The sequence below is a fragment of the Carassius gibelio genome, chromosome A11 (assembly GCF_023724105.1).
Source record: "Carassius gibelio isolate Cgi1373 ecotype wild population from Czech Republic chromosome A11, carGib1.2-hapl.c, whole genome shotgun sequence".
Classification (NCBI taxonomy): domain Eukaryota; kingdom Metazoa; phylum Chordata; class Actinopteri; order Cypriniformes; family Cyprinidae; genus Carassius; species Carassius gibelio.
In genome coordinates, this window is record NC_068381.1 from 12,285,363 (window position 1) to 12,308,656 (window position 23,294).

Below are 23,294 nucleotides of genomic sequence, written 5' to 3' on the forward strand. Positions count from 1 at the left end.
CTCTAAAGTTAGGTGTCTCCATTGTAATGGGAGGTTTGCAAGGTCAATGTCTTTTATAGAAGCTTTCCGTCATACTTCTGTCTCCTCAGCAATGACATTTAATTGTATCAGCACATTTTAAATGTATTATAAAGGCGCTTTCTAATTCACCAACTGTACTGGATTAAGCCAAAATGGGTCGGGCTGAATTGAAAAAAAAGACACAATGTGTCTATTCACAGGCCGGGAAACACAGTGATGACAACATTGCTTGGTATTGATCCGAATTGCGAAGAATAACAAACACGTTTTCTAGTGTTTATACCAAAAACTGAATGATGAGACATACATTGGAAACCCACAAAGCTTTTTATCCTTCAGTACTTCCACACACACAGGAACAAATACAGTACGTGCACCACTCACCCCCCAAATCTCTCTCTATATAATTTTTATTAGCATTTATAGTATAAATTATATCATTTGTTTATATTTTTCCACCAAAAATGGATGTGATAAACTTCTTTTGATCTGCTAAGGAAACCTTTAAAGTCTAGATTTAACTTGTTGTTTACAGTTGACTCACGCATGACTTGTGTAATGTATATAAATGTATGTATAAAATGCATATGTTCATATATTCATATAATAATTATATACACAAGTCACATCTTTAAACAAGACTGACTTTACACATTTCCTTTACACAGATCAAGAGAGGCTCATCACATCGTTTTGGAAAAAAAACACTGAAACAAACCACCAACACTTACCGTAACACATAAGTAAACCACATAAATATTCACCAACTCCTTCACATGGTCTTCCTTAATCCCCCCCAATACACACAAACGCATACCCACCAGCTGCACTTAAGTTTTTCCTTCCCTTAAATGTAGAAAACAACCAGGAAAAACACTTGGATTTTGTTAAGCTTAATCAAAACAGACATAAAATAGCTCAGAACGTTGACATCATTTCAACCGCTTCCCCAAGGCAGGCAGAGAAGGGTGTGCTCGAAGATTTGACACAAAGGCACATGCTGTGTAGGTTGCAATTACAGTGATTGAGTGTAATTTACCCGTGTAAGATGAAACCGGCCGGGCAGATGGAGGAGAAGCCCCGGGAATCATGTTCCAGCCAGTCTGCACATGGTTGGGATATGAAGCGCAGCATCTCACCTTTGAACTGACTAACATTTAGCGTGATGACTTGCAATGCGAACATGCATTACATATTATCATGGGTCGATGTGATCCTTGTGAGTGTGTGTGTGTGTGTGTGTGTGTATGTCCTGGTGATATATTTGTGCATAAAACCTGTGTGCAAAGGTTTCATGATTTGTTAAACGCTCACTGAATTTCTTCCATTAAACTGCATACTGAAAGCTCAATTAAAAAAATTAGTTTCTAAATGTTACACCATAGAAAAAAAGCTTGTAATCCTTTGTGCTTGTTCACTTCTTTCCCATGAGAGGAGGAAGGGAGGAACAAAAGTTTAGGTAGCCTTTGAGACGCTGTCTGTCTCAAGGCGTCTCGTGGCCCTTATAGAGACTGACTTTTCACGGATTAACATCTACACTGATTGTTACCTTTTGAACAAAGCAGCTGAAAGGGAAATAAAGGGAATTACAGTCTGTGATGGGCAGTCACATGGTGGTGCAGCAAGGAGACAGAACCCTGGGAAATGTCCAGAAATGAGGCAAATCAGAATGTAGGAAATGTGTGGAATTTCGTCAGGGTTAGGGACCGTCATCTAGCTAGACATAGATCCTGGACGGAACGTGAGAATCTCTCAAAGTTTATCTAGTCAAACAAATCAGGCATGAATCAAAAGAAGAGGTGAAGAAGTCTAATTATAACAGATATCTTTCCTTTATTCTCCAAAGACAATTATAAAAATAAATAAATAAATAAATACAATTATTCTGCTTTTTTTTTTTTTAAGTATGCTGTCTATACATTTTTTAATAAAAAGAATTAACAAAAATGATTATTATTCTTAACAAAATTACACTTTAAATATTTTGTATATTAGTAGTACTTTTTTTTCTTAACTCTAATGTTAAATGCATACCCATGCATCAGAAAGCTGTACAACTGTACAGTGTTCAAGTTTTTTTTTTTTTTTTTTTAAGGAAAATATACATCTAAAAAAACTTTGCTCTGTATATACATTTATTCATCAATGAATCCTAATTAAGCACAAGCTTCGTTTGTCTTGTATGCACTTTCAAAGAATATCTCGGTTACTGTATCTTTGATTTTACATTACAGAGTGTTGACAGGAACACCACAGGCTAGAAAAACTTGAAAATAAGACACACCTTTAGTAAAGCATAACTTTTTGCATAAGAAAAGCTCCCTAAAGATATACAAGCCCATCAATAATAGACAATGAGGCATGCATATGTAATAAGCAGTAGTGTGTACAATCCATGCAACTGTTTATGCACAATCCAAATATGAAGTTTTGAGGCAGTGAAATGCTCACATACACCTGATCTAACCATGTAACTTGTAAAAAAGGACAGTCCGATTGGTATGAGGGTCATCTTACTGTTCATACAAGCTCAAGCTCACAAATCAAAGCAGTTTTTCCACTATTTAATCATAAGGGTCGTGCCTTGCCATGCAAGAGGAACTCGGTCCACCGTCGGCTGGCAACTCTATAAACTTTTAACAGCCATTTGCATCCATTCACAGCCACACTTTAGCCATGTGCCCCGATACCTGCCTGCCAGGACCCTTCCTTTTAAACTCAGTCGCTACTGGAAGTGGCTGCCAAGAGGGATAGATTGTGTGTTTGTGTGTCAGTTCCACTTCCACCTTACGGGCTTCACCTCTCTGAGCTCATTCACAAGTGTGTGTGTTCTTTTAAAAGAAAAAATCTGAATGAAATGAAAACTGAAAAGCAAAGGACTTAAAAATGTGGTCACCATATAGTTACCATCAGCTGTGTGAAATTGTTCCTCCACACACTGACATCCATCAGCATTTTGGGAACTTTAATGAAAGCTTTTGCTCAGCACACTCAGACAGCTGAGCATACAAGAGCTAAACCTGTACACACACTCTCGCCCAAACTGGAACGATATCTCATCTGCCAAAGTGTGTGAAACCAAATAAGAAGTTTATGTAGAGTGTAAACAGAAATGCAGAGCAGGAATCTGGATTCAAAAGGACGATTTGCAGCCCCTGTTTAAAGTTTATCACCACTGGTTGTAGAACAGCGATGGGCACATGGCTACAAAGAGTACCTTTTCATTTCTATTCCTCCTGCCCCCTGTTCCTTTGAAAGGTAACAAGCAGCATTTAGGCAGGGAGTAAAAAGAAGTCAATACCCTCTGGGGATCGAAGTGGATTACAAAATGTCACTTTCTCACAGTAGACCGTCACAGAAGGGTGCGCACAAACACTCTCTCACAGGGGTAGGCAAACTACACACTCACTGAGATACACAGATAACTGTATTTGTACTCGCACAAACACACATACTACAACTTGTTAACAGCTGCTAGACTGCCATTATTATAAAAGTGTCCATTAACAATAAATACAGCAAACAGACAGTGTTTTCTAACCTTTTTTGTTTTATGTACCACCACAGCTCCGTCAATAAGGTTTGAGTATCACCACCAAACCAGATGTTTCGTGTTACACTGGATCATTTATAATTATAATGAATGTTATTAAAGTCAATTTTAATAAAAAATTACATAAATATTTTAAATTAACTACAAATTATTCTCAATTTCATTGACCTTTAGGTCAATATTATACCGAATATCATCATTAGCATTATTATATCAAATATTTTTACCCCATGGAATTTGCTCAAGTACTCATTCTGGAAAACACTGCCCTAAAGCCAATCCAAGAAAAGAGACGGTCCAAATCACGCAACTTCCTTTACAGTGCAAGCGTGCAAGTACACATTACGTATCATCCATCCTAGAGTATCAAATTCTCACGTCTCATTCTTCTCCTTTGCTGCGTCTTCAGACAGTCTTCCAGGAAAAGTGTCGTTTTTAAACTTTGCCAACAAGTTGAAACACTTCTGAAGATCCTGCGACCGCTGCACTGGAATGCCTGCAGCTGGCCGCTGCACATGTCTGCACAACAGAGGAGGGAAAGACATGCAGTGGAACGCTACATTTCACATCTAAAACGTCTTGAGGGACTTCTGTGTGACGGATACCCCAGATTCATTCGGTGAGGTCTCTGTTGACCTTGCTTCATGTACAAGCCGCCTTACAATCATTCAGCACAGTGTAAAATGCATTCCAGTGTAATCATTATTTTCAATTATAAATTATTTGCATGCTGTTCTGTGCATGCACAAGCCGATCCTAAATGTTCTCGGTCTTCAAAATATTCATAATCAGCAAACTTCTCTCACTCCATCAGTAGGCAGAAGTCAATTAACTATAACGGTTTTCTTTAACAGGAAGAAAGAGGAAGCAAAGTTCACATCATTGAAAAGAATTCCAATTAACCCTCCCGCACAGCAATTAACTGTTAAAATAACTGATGAACAAACTGAAAATCCCTGGGAGTTCAAGATGCTGCTTGTCTAATTAATTCCTGAATCTCCTGCATCTTTTATATCATGAAACCCCATTTGTTTGTTTGACAGCACATCAACGCCTGGACAGGGCCAAATAAGTTTAAATAAAAACATAGGCCTTGTTTTGTCCTGCGTCAAATTATTCCAACAAAAATCCATATTTCTGCTGTCATTGAGGAGCAACAGAAAGAGACGTTGGACATTAGAGAAGGGAGCTGACAGCTATGGTTGTAGTGTGAGTGTGTGTCTATGTGTAGAGAGAGAGAGAGACTCCTCAAAGGGAAGCTAATTAATAGATAGTGTGCTCAGGGCTCTGTCACAGTTTTCCTGTCAGGTCTTGCATAAGGACAAAGAGAAAAAAAATACAAAAGAAAAAAGGAAAATTGGAAACAAATGGAGCGTGTGTACTGGATTTATTGTTCCTCAAACTACGAACATCAGAAGCAGCACTGAATTTAACCTCAAGACTAAGGTTAGAAGAGCTAATACAATACCCCCCACCATTTGATAAGACGTTTATTACAAATTGTAAATGAAACTTAGCCTAGCTAAATACAAGAACCGAGAAAAATTATTTTCTTTTTTTGGACACTTGGCGGCACAATAACGTCAGCAGTGGCTCTATTAAAACAGTATGTGAAATGGACTGCACTGTTCATCTGCTTTATGTCATGTACTTGCTTAAACTGCCTTGGGGTGAACTTTTAACCTCTTTGGGTTTAAGCCAGAGTCACTGAATAACCACATTTTTACATTTTCTGTGCTATGGTGTGCTGTCTGCCCATGTAAAATTTTATTTTTTTAAATATGGGTGTTTTGGGAGATTGATATAGCATTGCTAAGGTATTCAAAACAATATGGGGTTGATATGGTGTTTCATTTGGTTAATAAGGGCTAAGACTCAAGGCCAAAATTCCATGGACGCGTTAAAAGAAAAGGAATTAACTTTGTTTTAGTGGGGAAAAAATAAAGAAATTCTGTTTCAAATGCAAAGTTAATGTGAAATAATCAGCTACTGTAATTTAAATCAAATTAAATGTAAATGCATTTGTTTTACTCTATTAAATGTGATCAGAATCCTTTTCAACAAAGTATGGTCAACAGTAATAATGATAAAAACAGCAAATGCCATTTTGTTCCCAAATTCTAATTCAATGTTTTCTAAGGTTGTCGAAATGTCAATCTTAAATGATTAACAGTGTCACCGAATGACTTAACATGCCAAGCATAACACCTCAATTATAATGTCACAGGTTTCCAGAGAGATCCACAGTAGTGTCAATCCTTCCCCTGAAAATATTCAACAAAGCAGTCAGCGAAACCCAGACGCTTATTTGCATATCTCAGACTGTGTGTAGTTGGACACCTCAGATAGTGGAGGCCATCGCTTTTGCATTTTCCTCCATTTTAATATAGTGTGATAGCCATCGAGAAACAGAGCACTGATTTTACAAGCCCCAATACTGAAGCGCTCCATCAGGCCAGGATCCGACTCTTGTCAAGTGAAACTGTGATAAAGTCAGTTTCTAACTACACCAATCGATGAAAGTAATTTATTTACCTCGGGTAGGCAATTTCAGTTCCGTCTTAAGATGGCTGGGGCGAGAGAAAAAGAGAGAGGAAGAGAGAGAAAGTTTGGCTTGGCAGGGCTTTGTACAACGGCGCCCAAGATTAATATTCCTCTCATGAAACGTTCTCGGACATGTGAGGCGACTCCATAAACCGTGCCGGGGTTAATGCACGGTACTAAATCTACACCAAATCTCAGGCAAAGCGAGACGGGGGAGATGCAGTGCCACTATCATTCCCACCTCTTCCCCTCAACTGACACAATCCGGCAGAACCTTGGAGCGCCAGACGCTACATCAAAACCTCCACCGCACACGTTACGGCTCAATCGGACGGCCTTGTTCGCTTAACCGGTGTGGTCATTAACTTGCCCGTGTAAAATAAAAGGCACATGAATTACACATAATATTCCTACTCAGGTGCTAATGTATATTCATTTCCTTTGTTTTCCAGGCATTTGTTGTGGTTGTAAACCCATCACCAGGAAAGGGTAACCCATCAGATCATTATAAAAACGAGTGTACGTATGATGTGTGTCAGTGAATGAGAGAGGCTCGTATGGAGACCATGTGAATTACAGAGGGTGGCAAGTTTCAAAAGAACCATATAATCCTAGCAAGAGCATTAATTCATCACACATCACACTCTTTCCTTTACGTCTCTCATGCGTGAAGAAATCTTTAACCAAGACGCACATTCTTGCATTTCTATTAAACACAGCTAGCCATTTAAAGAAACTACAGTACATGAAATCCCTCCCTCTTTCTCGGTTTCTCCACAGCCCTGGATGTCATTTACATGAATCGGATTGCTCTTGCCAACCTCAAGTCAGACCCCATTTATGACGCCCTTTATTTCTGTAAAAGACTAGCAGACTTCCTGACCCCGTATCTTATTTCTCTCTGTGGAGGTTAGTGTGACGGCTAACGCATTCTGAACAGGAGAGGACAAGCTGTATAAGATGGACGATAAATCCGACCTCAAGTTGGAGCTAGGACCTGTTATTAAAAGCGTGTTTAAGTTCGCGTTTGACTGACAGGACGGTTCGGTGTAAAAGGGTTTCTACCACTACAGCTGCTGTGGTTTTGTGGACTTGACAAACATAAACCTTTCTTTTCACTATTGTTTTTTTTCCCTTCTTTTCTGCCGCTCCAACTCCAATAACAATGCTATTTGGGGTGGCTGAAGCAGCTGCGTATTTGTCGTCCCCCACTTTTTCTTCCCCTCCCATTTCTCCATTGTATGTGATTTCAGTGTCTGGGACAACCGGTTTGATCCCCTCTGCGAGGGTATTTTGCCAGTAGCCTTATGTTTCAGAGTCCTGATAGGGATGAGCCCCATCTGGAGGAAAAAAAGGTCTAACGTTCATTACTACTGAGCTATTATTAGGTAACATAAAAAGTAGCTAGAAATGTTTAAAGAAAGTGTGTAATCCTGGCAATAATGAGTCAGTTGAGCTCATGGGAGCTGTAGTTACAATGCCATGTCATTGTTTTCAGTGTATAGTCGACACAGTGGATGGTATCTGAGAAATAGTCCCATCCCGTCCCGGCCGAGGAGATCTAGTACCGCCGGCAGCATTAATTAACTCCTCATGCCTGTCAGAAATATTAGAGAGCAACGTGTTTAGACACATCAACAGGGCCTTAAAGAGAGAAAGTTGGGCGAAAAACAGAATAACTAAGCTCTACGTGGTCCGTTGGTGAACCAGCAGCCAATGAGTCAGTCGCCTTGTTAAAACAAGGAAGGGCTCCGATTTCACCTCCACTTCAAAAGCATAATGCAAAAATCAAAACCTGGTCCCTTTCCAGGAACCATATAATGGTTGAGTGAATCTGGAATATAGTTTTGCAATTAAAAGCAGCGTTTGGGGTGGGGGGGGGGGGTGATAAAGTCGCAATATTAAAATATTTTGCACACAGGCACACAGTAAACCCTCACGACTAACACTTTAATCCCACCCACTTTAAAAGCTGTCAATCAAAATTGCCCTCTTTTTCACCTACAGCTCCACCCTTCCTGACGGGCGGGCCAACTTCACAGCTCTACTGTATCCAAAAACAAATCCGCCTGAAACCCGACGCCGTCTGCCACTTAAGACACAGACGGCATGCGGACTCAGAAATTTTCAGGCTGCTTTGCTCATAGTTAGTGTTTCGTACATAAATCGAGCTTGGCCATGGTATCCTGAGGGGGCCCCTGTTTTAACAGTACACAGACTCTAGCCCTCAATTACACTTCTGTGAATACAATCACTGGCCACACCGTTTAACATCATTTCTCAACATTTTAAATGGGATCCTGCACAAATTCAAATAAATGAGCTCTTCAGATGATGACTCCAGCCCTTCCTACTGTTTATCTACTACGGCATCCCTTTTGCCCTCGGTGCCACTCACATCAGTTAGCATGGCTCAACAGTAAGGATAACCTGCTGGCCCTTGGCCAGACTGAAGGAGTTTCGGGCAAGTTAACAAAACTATGTATTAATCTCATCCATCAATTTTTATGCTTTGAAATCTTAAACACTTGGTTTTCTGCAAATTCATGATCTAGCTGGCCAACATTGTTGAGTTTTTGTCAAATAAGCTTATAAATTTGTGATTTTGGAAGCATGAATAAAAATGTCCAAAAAGTACAAATTAATCAAATTTCAATTATTGCATTATACGTCATGCCATTGTTATCCACCAAAATAAACTTTACTTAAATTATGGCTGTATGACCTATAGTTGTATATTAAAATAATAATAATAATAAAATAAATAAATAAATAAAACTTTTGGAAACAAACAAACAAAAACATTTTGTAAGGAAAAAATCTTTATAAAGAGAAAAACATTTTTTTACAAGAAAATAACTGGAAAATTTACAAATGCTGTACACCAAAAAAAAACAAAAAAAAACACAAAAAGCTCTTAAAATATTTTTGTAAAGACAAAAAAAAAGTTAAATAAAAATTATTATTATTAATAATATCATTATTATTATTAACAAATGCACTGCTTAAAAAAAATATATGTATAAAAGGTCATCCATGTGTAGTGGGGCTGGTGAAAATTTTGATTGAAAATGGGATTTAAAAAATATAACGTAATGTTCAGCTCCGGTCAGACATTGAAATAAAAAAAAAATCATCTGGTGCCAAGGAGGAAAGAGTCCTCAGTGTGTGGTCACTTTAAGAAAACTAATGCTCAACAAAAGCAAAGCTATAATTCATACTCGCCTGCCGGACAAAGCCTGGAAAAGCTGGTGGAATGTTTGCGAGCTGCCTGAATACTCCCGGAGAAGCAGGGTTTCTTATTGACGCAACGGCTGAGAAAATAACACTGGCTTGTGTACCGAGCCCATGGTCAAATATCCTTTTATCAGAGAGTCTGCTTATACCCCAAAAGAGATGTAGGGAAAACAGATGACCAGACAGCAAGCTAAACAGAGAGAGAGGAAGTGAGTGAAAGACAGATAAATGAGAGAGCGAGGGGAAACGTAGAGACCCCCTCTGCCGTGTTCTCTCCTTTTCATTTCATTTCCATCCTGTCACTCTTGTGATAAAGTGGCTACATGAGACTATTGAGAGCAAGACAAACTACAGCCCAGGTCACAGCGTGCATCAACAGTCTGCGCCCCCAATACCTCTCCATCTGCTACCGTCCTGAAGCCTGGATCTCTTTCAAGACGAGAAAAAAACTTTCCGTCTTCTATGAACGAAGGGCCATCTGGTATTTTCTGCAGAAGGTTCTTCCCTGGTACAATTTTTTAAACCAATCCAGCCAGGCGTGCGGAGGCCTGTAATGTCCCTGTGCTATGACCTCATCAGACAGTATGCAGAGCCAGGGCACAGAGCGGTGAAATTCCACCAGAAGGTTCCATTCGGCCCATTATGTCATGCTACTATCCCGACACATGTTGGATCGGCATCATACTGGTCCTTGAGAGCGGGCACGGCTGACGACACGCATCGCCAGCCCACTAACATGACAGGTAACGGGGTTTGTAATTGGAGCCGATCGGAACGCCATATGCCACTCATCTCCTAGTGCCAAATCTCCGCCCCCGGCCGCTCCCGCCACCCCTCTGATGCTTGGCACACTCTGGCTCCCACAGAAAAAAAAGCCCTCCACTTCATTAAGAAAGTAAACACAAGTGCTGTCTGAAGTGTCTAATTAGTCCCCTAATTACTCCCTGCTCGTTACTAATGCAAATTAGATTACGCTGCTTAACTTCATCGTGTCCACAACGCCGCTGTTAATTGAGGCCTTTTGAAATTAAATTACTCGCTAATTAGCATATCAAAACCATTAATTCTGTGCCAGAGAGAAAGAGAAAAAAACAACAACAAACGCCAAGTTTTGCTAATGAGTTTAGCTAATTGAATATGTACGTTCAATATTGAGTTTTTGCCAGTCGGGCGCCGTTCAAGCAGCTACTTAGCCACTTGTGCGAGCGAGTTCACAGGGAAAGGAAGCCAGTCCCGTGCCGTTAAAGGCAGCACTCAAATGTTTTGTCAATATTTTCTTGAGTCGCAGCACGTGGGTAATCCTCGGTGAATGAAACAAATACACCTTTGACAGTCTTTGACAGTATTTTTTTTTCCTTTTTAATTAAATAAATAAATAAATAATGTATATATGTATTTGTTAAATTTGGAAACAACTGCCCTAAGGTGAAATTGTCATATCACTAAACATTCTATTAGAAAACAAGCAAAAGATTTGTGAAGGTTTTTTTTTTTTTTTTTTTATTAAAGCGGTCATTAATAAAAAAAATTTTTTTTACAGCCTTTGAGCGGTGAACGGACACATGATAGTCCATTAATTACTAAGACTTGAATGAAGCTTGTATAAATCTCAGAAAATGGCTTTAAGCAGAGAGCTGATTAAACGAGAAGATATATCAATATCCTGTTTAAAAAAGTAATTTAATGACAAATGCTACATAAGCTATTCTCTTTTTCTCAAGTAGAATCAAATGTGAAGATCTCATCAGTTTCATCAAAATTTTCAAACTTTTAACGCAGTCATTTTCTTGTACCTTCAAAGGCAGGCATCCATTCAGAAAGAATAAGCCTTAAGTAAAAGTTCATGCCTTTAATTCATCTAATCTACAGAGGTGAGAAAGGCTTATGAAATCTCAAGAGTCGTTTTTGCTTTAAATGTAAACCACTACGATTAAATTTAACACTTCTGTTTTCGGCACCCCACCCCCATGCACCCTTCAACCCAATATCCATCCAGTATGGAGTTCTGAAAGACTCTATTCAGCGCTCTCAGAGAGTCTTATTTTAATATCATCTCCAACTTCTCATTTGAATACGGACCTACTGGAAGAGGTGTAGAAGAGAAAAGAAACTGAACAGTGAAATTGAGCCACAAAAAAAAGTAAATAAAAAATTAAATAACCATGATAATAAGATGTAAAGATATTATAATTTCTTTACAAGGATGCATTGAAAATGCTGCTCTACAACATTTGGCCTAATTGCCAGAATTACCATATTAACCAGTTACCATTTGAGTAAGATGATTAAAAAATTGATTATTCGTCTGTTTCTTTTAGGAGTTTCTTAATCAAAATCTAACATCCTTGAAAAATTAATTTGAAGCCCCTCTTATCAGTTAATTAAATCTGGTTGGAAGTCATTTTTCTGTGAAGCGTGATTAGACAGCGCACTGTTCTGTACTGTTCAGGCCGCATGACGTTAGAAAACTTTTCAATGTCTCATCAAACATTCAGAAATAAGAAGAATAGAATTTCTTTGAAGGGCTGTCTCTTCTTTCACCCCCCCCCCCCCCCCCCCCCATTTTTTAAACTACGTCTTTCTGATAAATTACACTATACCCAAAAGATCTCTCACCCTCATTAACACATTCTCATTACCAGGCAGGAATATAAGGAAATAGGATAGAGAAAGAGAGTGTGTGTGCTGGGGGACAGAACAAGAGAATAGTACTGCAGGATGGATGACTATATAGAATTATATCCTCATATAATCCAGCAGAGTGTGTGTGTGTCTGTGTGTGTATCTGAGGTGTTTCTGAACTGCTGTCTAAGCTGGAGGTGAACCTTTAGCCAAATTAAAGAAAGAAGAGCAGCCAAAGATACAAATGCGCTTTTCAGACAGAAATAAAAAAATCACAATCTCTCGAGAGAACTCAAAACTTTCCCCTAGAACAGAAATCAAACCGAAATACAAAAGAAAAGCACTTCTTGCATTAAAAAAAGGCTCTTTAGGTTTTTCTGAGTAACTCTAACAGTACGGCATCCCAGAATCCTCAGACAGAAGATCTGAGGGGGGCGATAAGTCATATTTGACAGAGTAAAGCTTAACACATATTTCATTACAATAAAATACATTGTAATAGCAATATCTTTGGAACGTCTCTGTGGACAAAGTTGTCAAGAAGATAAGACAGTGCATGTCAGAGTCGGGTGAGAAGGAAGCTTCGGCTGGAGAGGCGCGTCGCTCTGAAAGTCAGCCAACACACACGGTGCTAAAACCATTTCACCAGACAACCTTGGGATGAGCTGCTAAGGACAACACATTAATATACCCAGATAAAACAGGTGACGAGACACTAATTCTATTTTTTACTGGAATAGCCACATATATTTTCCTTCGTTTTCCCCTCCTGCTCTCGCATTATGCTCATTCTTTATCTGTAAAATAAGGTGGCCAACTAATCAGAGCATTTATCAAATTCCTCACATTTCAGCGCTTATTTTGGGGGGTTTCCATAACGCGGAGTACAGAATTTCCAAAGCTTGACTGACCACACACAAACCTGAGTCTTACTGACCACAGCGGTGAATAATAAACCTTGGCTGAGAACTACAAATATGTTTATCGAAGCGTTTGAGACCTTAACCGAAGGCTACTCTTCATCCACATCGTCTCCCTCAAGGTGTGAGTGAGGCCACAAGTTTGGCTTCCTACCGGGAGCAGGTCAGTTAGTCTGATTAGGTGTTTATTGGATGATTGGGGGATGCTGATTACTCCACAGAGGGGTTCGGCTTACCGGCAGTCAATCAAGAGCCGCTCTTGTTCCTAATACAGCCACCTCATGGTTTTTTTTTTTACTTCTCACAGCTTCCTTCCAAATCTGACCTGTCCAATTTTTTGTAAAGCACATACCATTTTGTTTCAAATACAATTAAACGTTTTGGACAAGAAGAACAGAAAAGTAGGGAGCATGGTTAAGCTGAACATCTCACCTCTTTAATAAAATAAAATAAAAAAAAGCCTATTGTCGATCCTTTTAAAAACGAAATCCTGGCATTAATTGGGCCATTTATGAACAGATTTGAACCAAAGTGAAACTAAATCCAAATTATCAAACGCATTGCCTACAGGGTTCAAGCTATATTTTGTACACGTTGTCTTCTCTGGGAATGTTTTATTTTTTGGGGGGTTGTGAGGGACAAGCCACGGCTGTGTTTTAGAAATTAGCCATGGCAAGCTGGTGTGCAGAAAGTGATTGCTCTAAACCGCAGAGCGTTACTGGGAGGGACGGTGGAGGCTCGCACTCCAGACGTCTCAGCCTAATAGCACCCAAGAGATGTGCTGGAAACTTCTCTCTGGCCAGCTTTTTACAAAGGCCCAGCACAAAGCCTCATAAAGGAACTGACTCATCACAGATGTCGAATTCAGCCTAACTCTCCGCTGTAATCATTTCTTCCTTCCCCTTGACTCCAAAACTGGCTGTTTTCTCTATAGGAGAACTATCAGAAGTGAGACCAAAAAGTACTAATGATAAATTATTCATATATATAGAAGCAACTTATTTGTATTAAAAATTTATGTTTTTCTTATCTACAGATTTAAAAAAAAACATGTATTCTCTAAGTGTCCGTCTACCTGCAGGAACTGAATTCTTAACCAAACACTTTTTCAAAAGATCACACAAGAAAAAGTCCTTCCTTACAACCTTTTCAAAAACACAGGCGTGGAAATGTCTGAATGTGATCAAATGCCGCATGCAAACTCTTTAAACAAATTTAATCAGGTTTTAATACAAGGAATAGGTTTACATCTGAGGCTTCAGCCTTTCATCCATTCACTATTTTATCTGATAAAAACGGTCGCTTGATTGAAAATAAATGAAGAAAAGATTAGGTATGCTAGCTTCAAAATTAAGCATACAATCCCACCACCTTTCTATTTAGAGCTATCTGCAACTTTTATCATGTAGATTCTTTTAATAAAATCTGGGCATGGGTCATGTCAGTAAAGGTAACTCAAATTGAAAGTGAAAAATCACTATAAAATGCCATGTCATCCAAATATCACAGCACTGCGATTCCTCTCCATAAAACAAGCGCATGTGTGTGAAGGAACATGAATTCGGCCATCATTCCTTTTTTAATTAAAGCATTCAGTTCCCTTTCAACGCAAGTTCAAGGATGCCAGGAGACTAATTAATTTGAAAAGGTAAGATGTCTGTGCACAAATGTCTTCTGACACACAGATTTAAAGATTATGGAATAAGAGAGAGGTAAGAAAGAAAGAGTTCAAGAGGTCACACCACTTCAAGTCGACCTGGTGTCATCCGGTGATCAGAGTTGAAAACAGACCATGGCTGGAGTTTGCCTTTTTTAGTACGCGGGTGGGTGCAAATATGAAAGCCTGGATAAAGCCTATTAAATAGCTGCAAAGAGGGTATCAATGAAAAATAGCTCAAAAAATAATCCTGGCTTATTTATTTATTTAGCTACAGCTAATTGAGTTCACATAATATCACTATGTAGTCGAAGAGCCGCTATAAAGTACGACAATGTATTAAAGCTATACTAAAGAAGTACAAGACACGCACACGTCATCTTTTTATAAATCTAACATTTTATTATTTATTTTTTTTTTTTAAATGCACACACATATTTATATACATATCTTCCTCAGTACTGGAACCTTTTAATTTAAATTTGGTTATTTTCTACTGTATTGTAAAAGTAAATAATAAAATAAAAAAAATCCTAAACAGTTTATGCAATAATTATTCACTCCTCTTTGACTTAAACAATTGTAAATGAAAATTACATTTTATAATATTAAAAAATAAATAACTTTTTCAAAAGCACTTTGTTTATGCTAAACAGAGTACTTTTCCTGACTTCTCCCTTTAGCGCTTCGATGAATGGAGAGTGAGGGGTTGTCTCTGTGTGTGTGTGTGTGTGTGGAGGGGGGTTACTATACAATTATTCTGATAACAGCTGGGGATAATATAGTGGCAGATGTCCCCTGGTCAACAATGCTCACGGACCACAGCCGAGAGCAAAAGGCAACTCTAACCAACGCTTAGCAGCGCTCATCACACAATTCAAGATGGACTAAAAGCAGAAATCTATTTTTATTATTATAGCTATATATTTTCTAAATGCTAAATATATATAAATGCTGTTTTTTAAGAAATGAAATAAATGTAATAACATCCACTTATTACCTTATCAGTACACACTTATCAACATAGTACACCTGCTTAGAATCTAGAAAATATATTTGGTGAACGAAAAAAAATAATACAATAATTTGAAACCAGCATCAAGATTTGGATCATATAAACATACTATACATTTAAAAACGTATACATTAAAAACATTATATATATATATATATATATATATATATATATATATATATATATATATATATATATATATATATATATATATATATTTCTACAGTAGCTCCCTAAAGATTTTTTTCTGTGTCTTTGAGTCTGTGACCATGTATAAAAACCTAGCATTATTTGACACGTGATGGTTAGTGCTAGACAACGTGCTTTTTCCTGCAGCGAGTGTGTTGCTTCTCGCGCACCTCACCCCCCACCAAGAAAAGACACTTCACCGAAGAGCACCAGAGAAGAGAAAAAAAGACAAGCCCTTACACAACACAAAGAAACACATGGATTTGGGTATTTATAACATGATATCCGTTTTGAAAATGTGACTTGTTTAGAGGTGTTTAAGAAAGTTGTGTAGGAACTCCAGGAGGGGCAGGAGAAAAAGGGGTCTGTATATGTCAATCAAAAACAGAAGGACGAATCTGATTTTGTTTTACACATGGTTAAAAGATAATTATGTCAGAAGATGTATCCCGTTCGTCCATTTCAAATGCAAATAACTTAAGTAGGCATCCCCTTGTTACCCATTACTAATACCATAAAAGAAACCAACACTTCTCCATGCCACTACTACTTTACGGATTAGCGAATGAAAATGAGATGCATTTATATGGTTATTACTTATATGGTCACACATTGGGGAGGGGGATTTATCTAAGCGTACAGTGCAGTGCCAGAAACTCCCTCAGGAACGAACCGCTCACACCTTCGGCAGCTGGGGGTGGATTCGAGTTTTAAACCTGGACTAGGGTTTACCACGGCCGGCAACACTGACAGGAATTCCTCCCGCCATTGCTGCAAGAAAGCCAGGAAGTGCAGGGAGGCATAAAACATCAGAGGTTTTCTCCTGTCCTGTTTAGGCAGAAGTTTTCAGTAATCGTCATGGCTGTTTCGAGAGCTTAGCGTTCGGCGTCACGAGTGGAATTTTATCAGCGATAGAAGTGAGAAACAGTGCTGGGGTTCTCTGGAAAACTTTCCTAAGACGCATTCAAACGAGCCGCAAGCTGTCACTCTGACATCACGTCACATCTTTAGTGACAGTGCCGAAAGTTTGCTCCCATCTCTCCCAAAGAGCTTTACTGATGCGCCTGCTCTCTGCCGTTCTCTGATGGACATGATGGCTTGTCAGCGTTACGCTAGGGTTTTAAAAATATACAGTGAGTTGCTTTATAAAGACCTTTGTGTGTGTGGGGGGGGTGAAGGCTCGAGGGGGGGAGACGGCGGACTGAGAGAAAATCCATAACACAAATACAGCTGTCAGCTGGAACGCAAAGTTAGCAGAAGCAGCTTCGGGGGCCGCAGGGAGCAAGTTTATGACTTCAGGTTGCATCCTCCTTTAGATGCTTTCTAAGCTTCAACTATCAATACACAATGCTCTTCATCAAACCAACAGGTACTTCAATCAGTTTCAGTCAAAAAAAGCCAGTTGTAAATACCTCTAGCAGTGTGAGTGACCGTGAAGTGCACTAGTTCACTTTTCAGCCGCGTCTGCAGCTCCAAACTGCCAATAATCTCTCCTGCGGTGCTCGGCTGATGGACATAAAGAAGTAATGATCAACGACTCACACTCAAGTACTGTCATTTCCGTCCAGCGAACACCCTGCTTTTCCCTCTACCACATTTCCCCAGCTCATCGGAAATGGGCCCTTCCTCTCTCCGAGCAAACGCTAGGGTCATTCTTTAAGACACTCATCACCTCATAACAGCCTGGCACTCTCCCGAAACCCGGCGTGGAGCCTCCCCACACAGGAATCCTTGTACGCAAAAACTAAAAAACTGCAAAAAAGAATTAAAAAAAAATGCCACTGAGGTCAAAATAAAGAAAATCTGTGCTTAAGAGTTCAAGTGGAGATTTAAATTCACATTGGGAATAAATACACCATAAAAAGACAACGTCTAGCAGCTTCTTAAGCTGCCAGATCGTCAAAACGGCACTTCCATGCAGCAGTCTGGTCTCTCTCAAAGCTGAAACGGTTACCACCAGACCTTTTCGATATCTAACTCGACTAATCAAATCAACATTGTCATCTGGAAAACATCCGTCACTCTGGTCCCTTTATTCTTTATAGTTTTTAATTTATAGATGCTGAAGTTGGTTGATATTGCTTTAGTGTCCATCTTTTTTTGTGTAGTTAGCTCCTTTTTCCCCTTTCAAGGCTCAGCGTTTGAGGAGAAAATGACACCACTCTCCAACTAGTAAAAAATGCAGTCCTCACTGTCTAAAAACATGCTTCATTTATTATTCACATACACTGAAAAATGCTCGGCCTCGCCGTCCCACCAAATAACATCTTCAATTAAAACCACATGTTTCATCTATGACTGGTGGTTGGTGCTGGTCAACGCCAGAGCTGATGTGTTCAAAGATGCAAACGAGCGTAAAAATTCCAGCCTGACATTTCATGTGGGGTCAGCTGAAATATGAAAGGGAGAACGTAGGCATGACATCTTTCACACAAACATGTTTCCAAGAGCAGAGTATAGTTAACAAAAAAGAATAATAAATCTGAATCAGTTAGAGATGGATATGTATTGCTCTTCAAAATGCTTTGGTTAAAAATGCACTTGTGTAAAAACTAACATTATTTTTGGAACGGTAAGAGTTTAATGGTTGGAAATGCCATACGAGGGTCTAAGGGACAGTGCTTCACGAGAAGCAGAGTGCTTTGTGTTAAAACACCGGTGATACTGAAAAACTTATTTTTTTACCTCTAAATCACTTGACTGAGGCTCATATGAATTTGAAAAGAGCGCGCGCACACACACATACTAAATGCTTTTTTTGCGCATCATACACTGGCATATATTTGCATTAGCAGAAAACTGGTTGTTTGAATAAAGTTTCAATCACCAAACGTTCGTAAAATATGCATCACAAAGCAACACGTCTTAATGTACACCTGGCAGCAGGTTAGTCTCAACGTCAGCGTCCAAAACAAACACATTCCAGACCTTGTCTACCCAGAAAAATACCCACAGTGGGCTGAATACAAGTCTGCCATGCAATCCACACATTCATCAAAATAATTCATTCAAAAGACCTCCGAAAGTGAGGTGTATAAACATAAAGAACAGCATAAAACAATGACTTATGACGAAACAAGTAATATATATAAATTATAACCTGAACTGTACAGTAGTCTGGTGTCTGCATACAGTGCTAAAACTATCAGCTGAGGTGTAGCTGTTGCCGCTTGCAGCTGCTTGATGGCCATGCAAATAGCTAAATTACCCACTTTACTGCCATTTTCATACCCTCTCTGAATGAAATGCCATATTCTTTGTCAACTTCATGAATTATCAGTTTTACTCTAAGCACATAACATCATTAAATCATGCTCCTCAGCTAACACACAAGCAGATCAAATGGAAATTGTATTCATCACATTATGCTCATGTTATGCATTTCCACGTGCCACATTTCAATTAGTAGGGAATCTGTTTATCATAACAGGCAATATATCAATGAACGGACAGTGTAGGAACAAACAACTAAAGCAAAGAGACAAAAAAAAAAAGTTTTAGTTCAACAAAAATAATTTGTCTTTACACACAAATGTATGTAGAAATAAACTAAATATTATTTAATGAAAGCAAGCTGTCATAAAATAAATTCCAAAATCCCTTTTTTTGTGTGTGTGTGTGTTTTTTAATGGTGTTAGTAATAATAAAGATTAAATAATTAAGAGATCAAACTAACTGAAAATGTCAGAAACACTTTGATCAAAGTAAACCATTTTGCATTCGCCCTCATTGTACAATAAAGAAATTATAATTTTGTGATTTAATATAGATTTGCATTGTGCTGTAAAGGTCAACAGTGAATTAGGCAAAGATTCACCTATACTTTTTATAAGATTTAAATGAATTGTGTCAAAAGCTCCTTTAAATCAATTCTCCACACCCTGGAGATTATGAGGAAGATGATGATTCATTTGTAATTTTCTTTGACTGATTTAAATATGTATTCTTAAAAGCCAAGTACAGAACGAGTGGAAATTAACAGTGTACGTGGGTCAACTACTGAGCTGTAGTTTCCTCTAAAGATTCACTTTTAAAGCTCCGGACTCAGTCAAGTTAAAATTGTTGCAAGTTTGTTTTGTGTTAGTTTTGAAGTTGCGAGTATCTGAGGCCGAAACACACGCAGCGCTGATTTGATTAAAATATTAATAATCCATCAAGGTTTCAAAAATAAAAGAAAAAGCTAACTGTTAATCCATCTGTGGAAAAAAAAACCCTCACAAAATAAAGACATTATGTTTTGCATCACTTAAGTTAGTGAACAATATGTCTGTTAATAAGACGAAAACGGACCAATTAAAAATATATAGCCTATTTGTATACTTTTTGTGCAAAGTTAATATTTTTTCATCCGCGTTTGAAAACTTATTTTGCATCTCTACAAACCTTGCTAATGTCACTGTATCTGGCGAAAATTCATGCATCTGAATTCATTGTTATAAATATTCATGCATGCAGTTACTCTTATTTTTATACTTATTTTATTTTATGCGTTGCATTTTCAAGAATTGCCTAACGGTATAATCGACACTAAACAGTATGAATAAACCTCAATACATTTCCTTTATTTATTTTATATGTAGCCTATACATTCCATTATAATAAATTATTTTGTAAAATGCTGTGTCTCATAGGCTATAGGCTAAATTAAAACGTGCAAATCAGCAGTTGTGGATTATTTGCCTAAAATCAGATTATTATGTGCTGAGGGCCTGTTAAAACAATCAACTAGACGGTGAATATCTAAAAATGAAGCCAATTTAATGTTCTAGTTTACGTGCATGTTTAGATGTTGTTTATTAACTTAACTTGTTTATACGGAGTTTTGTTGCCAAGGACAAACAATATTCTACATTTCTGTGAAAGAATCATATGGTCTTTGAAAAAAAAAAAGTACACAATAACATAGAATTATTCCGAATTAGTTTCAATTATCTGTAAAAAGGTATTTTCTCTCTCACTCTCTCTCGTTTTGATCAGATTTCAAAGCAGGTGATATTTTAAAACAAAGTTGCACATGTTCATAAAACTTGTTTTCAATCTTTTTACAAGATCGAGGTTCGGCTTTATCCAAAAACCTTCCATGTTATTAATTACGTATTATATACAGTATATATATATATATATATATATATTTTTTTTTTTTTTTTTTTTTTTTTTTACCGATGTGCCTATATAACTCAAAATCAGTTATTATTCAATGCGTAGAGAATAATATCAGGCTTTCATTTCGGGGTTAAAAGTATCGAGTAAAAAAGCTGCAATGTCTAATCTAGCCTACCAAAAACTTTAGTTTGCAAAACATCTACGAAAATACACTTGCGCTAATATTTATTTCTATTGATCTGAAGAAGTGTGTCATAACGCGTCCGTAAATTCAAACATGGGATAGCCTACATATTAATATATATATATAAAAAAAACGCTTAACCTCGCGAGGAGCAAATAAGAAGTAGAAGGGAAGAAAAAAGAAGTAAAAAGTGGATATGAACCTGTTCGGATATTGTGAAGAACTCTACTTTCACTCTACGGCTGGACCATGTGGATGTGTCCCTCCAGCTCTCGTCAACGTCCCAGTGATTCCAGAAACCTTCAGAAGAGCAACGCAAAAAAAAAAAAAAAAAAAAAAAAAGGAAAAAATCCTGTTCTATGAGTGTCGCCTTCAGACCATTACTTTCAACGACAACTGCCTTTATTAGTCTTCCTTTCCTTTTTTGACTGGCTTCCTCTCTCAGACTGGTCACTCAGTAGGGTGATAAGTGGAAACAATAATCGTGCACTAGCTCAAAGGCTGCATGGTCACAGCGCTCCTCAAAGTTCATGAAGAACAAGCACGCGGCTCTTTACGTCTCCTCGTCGCTTCAGGTCTTCTCTGTTTCTTTCAGTTAGTCACACGGTGAGTTTTCCTAAAGTCCCAATAATACTTCTCGCTGGAGTTTTTGGCATCTCGTCTGTTCCTCGCTCATTCGCAGAGAAATCAGTGTTGAATTACTCTGCTTGTCTCTTGTGTTGGCGATGTGTTTGAGGACAGTTTGGTCTACCGTAATGCGTCGAGAACGGGCGCGCGCATATCTTCTGCGCTGCAGCCGCTTAAGTAGCACAATACAAGCCTCACGCGCTCCAGGCGCTGATCTCTTCACCTGCGCGCGCATCGCGGGTTTAGTTTGACCAATGTGGCAGCCGACGAGCAACAGATGTTAGGCAAAGGACAGACTCACCATGGGAACCGTTACCTACTCCTCAGGAAATAACAAGTCTGTATTTGCTGCTTGCCATCATTCAGTTATAATTTGGTTTTGTTGTCAGTAATTGTTCTCAACTTAGAATTAAGTGTTCTAAATATTATTCTTATTATTATGATTAATATTAGAATTATTATTTAAACAGTATATCATCATCAATGATATTAGATAGATAAATAGAGATAACAGTGTATAATACAATGTTACATATTCATTGTAATATATTTATACTCATGATATAATGATATACTATATATATATATATATATATATATATATATATATATATATATATATATATATATATATATATATATATATATATATATATATAGTGCTCTCATGACCATTTGAGCAGGTTGCTGATTTATTGAAATCACTCCAACTTTTGATGGATGGTCAAGGTGATGCTTCATCAGTAGCTGTCAACTTATCAAAAATATTCAAATATGATTTATTTTATGGTCAGTGGAAACTTTCTCTCAGCAAAAATCATCTTTTACTTGAACCATCAAAAAAGGCAATAATTCACATCGGCACTGGACAATAGGATACGACCCCCATTAGTCAAGACATATTCATTAGAAAAATCAATAATCCAAGATGTAGCCATGCTGGCCTAAAATGAAAGCTGCAGGCTCATAAAACAATGCTGACTTCCCTTCTATGTCCTGCCATATGGACCTCAGTGTCTTGGCAGCACAAACAAAACAAATTACACTTTCAGATGGTATAGCTTTAGATTTAGAAAAAAAAAATATTTGTCCACTTTTTAAAGTTACTACTGAGTGTTTAATCACAACACTCTAATAATTAACTTTGCACCCACATTAAAAATAAAAATGAATACACTTTAGAACTACACTGAATAATTTGAGGAACAAAAGAATACACTTGTTTTTGTGACATATCATCACACAACTCTTTATAATGACATGGGTATGACACAGGTATTACAAGGAGAGGGTGACTTATGAGGACATAATCCATGTCCCCATTTTTCAAAACGCTTATAAATCATACAGAATGAGTTTTTTGAGAAAGTAAAAATGCACAAAATTTCCTGTGAGGGTTAGGTGTAGGGTTGGTGAAGGGCCTTAGAATATACAGTTTGTACAGTATAAAAACTATTACACCTACAGTATGGGATGTCCCCACTTTTCACAAAAACAAACGTGTGTGTGTGTGTATTTGCAAAGTCCCCGTCATATTACCACGATTCAACACACACACAAACACAGTCAGATTTACAAAACTTGTTTTGCCTCACATGGTCAAGCACGACAAAGACTGAGGT

At 38.0% G+C, this 23,294-nt stretch overlaps 1 protein-coding gene across 1 annotated transcript in view; it reads right to left on the bottom strand.

Moving 5' to 3' along the window:
• Positions 1-21,842, bottom strand: part of LOC128022380 (forkhead box protein P4) — a 118,332-nt gene extending 96,490 nt beyond the window's left edge. The window contains exon 1 of the mRNA XM_052609876.1: positions 21,248-21,842. The gene's annotated coding sequence lies outside the window, so the exon portion shown is untranslated. The remainder of the gene's footprint in view (positions 1-21,247) is intronic.
• Positions 21,843-23,294: the final 1,452 nt, after the last annotated feature.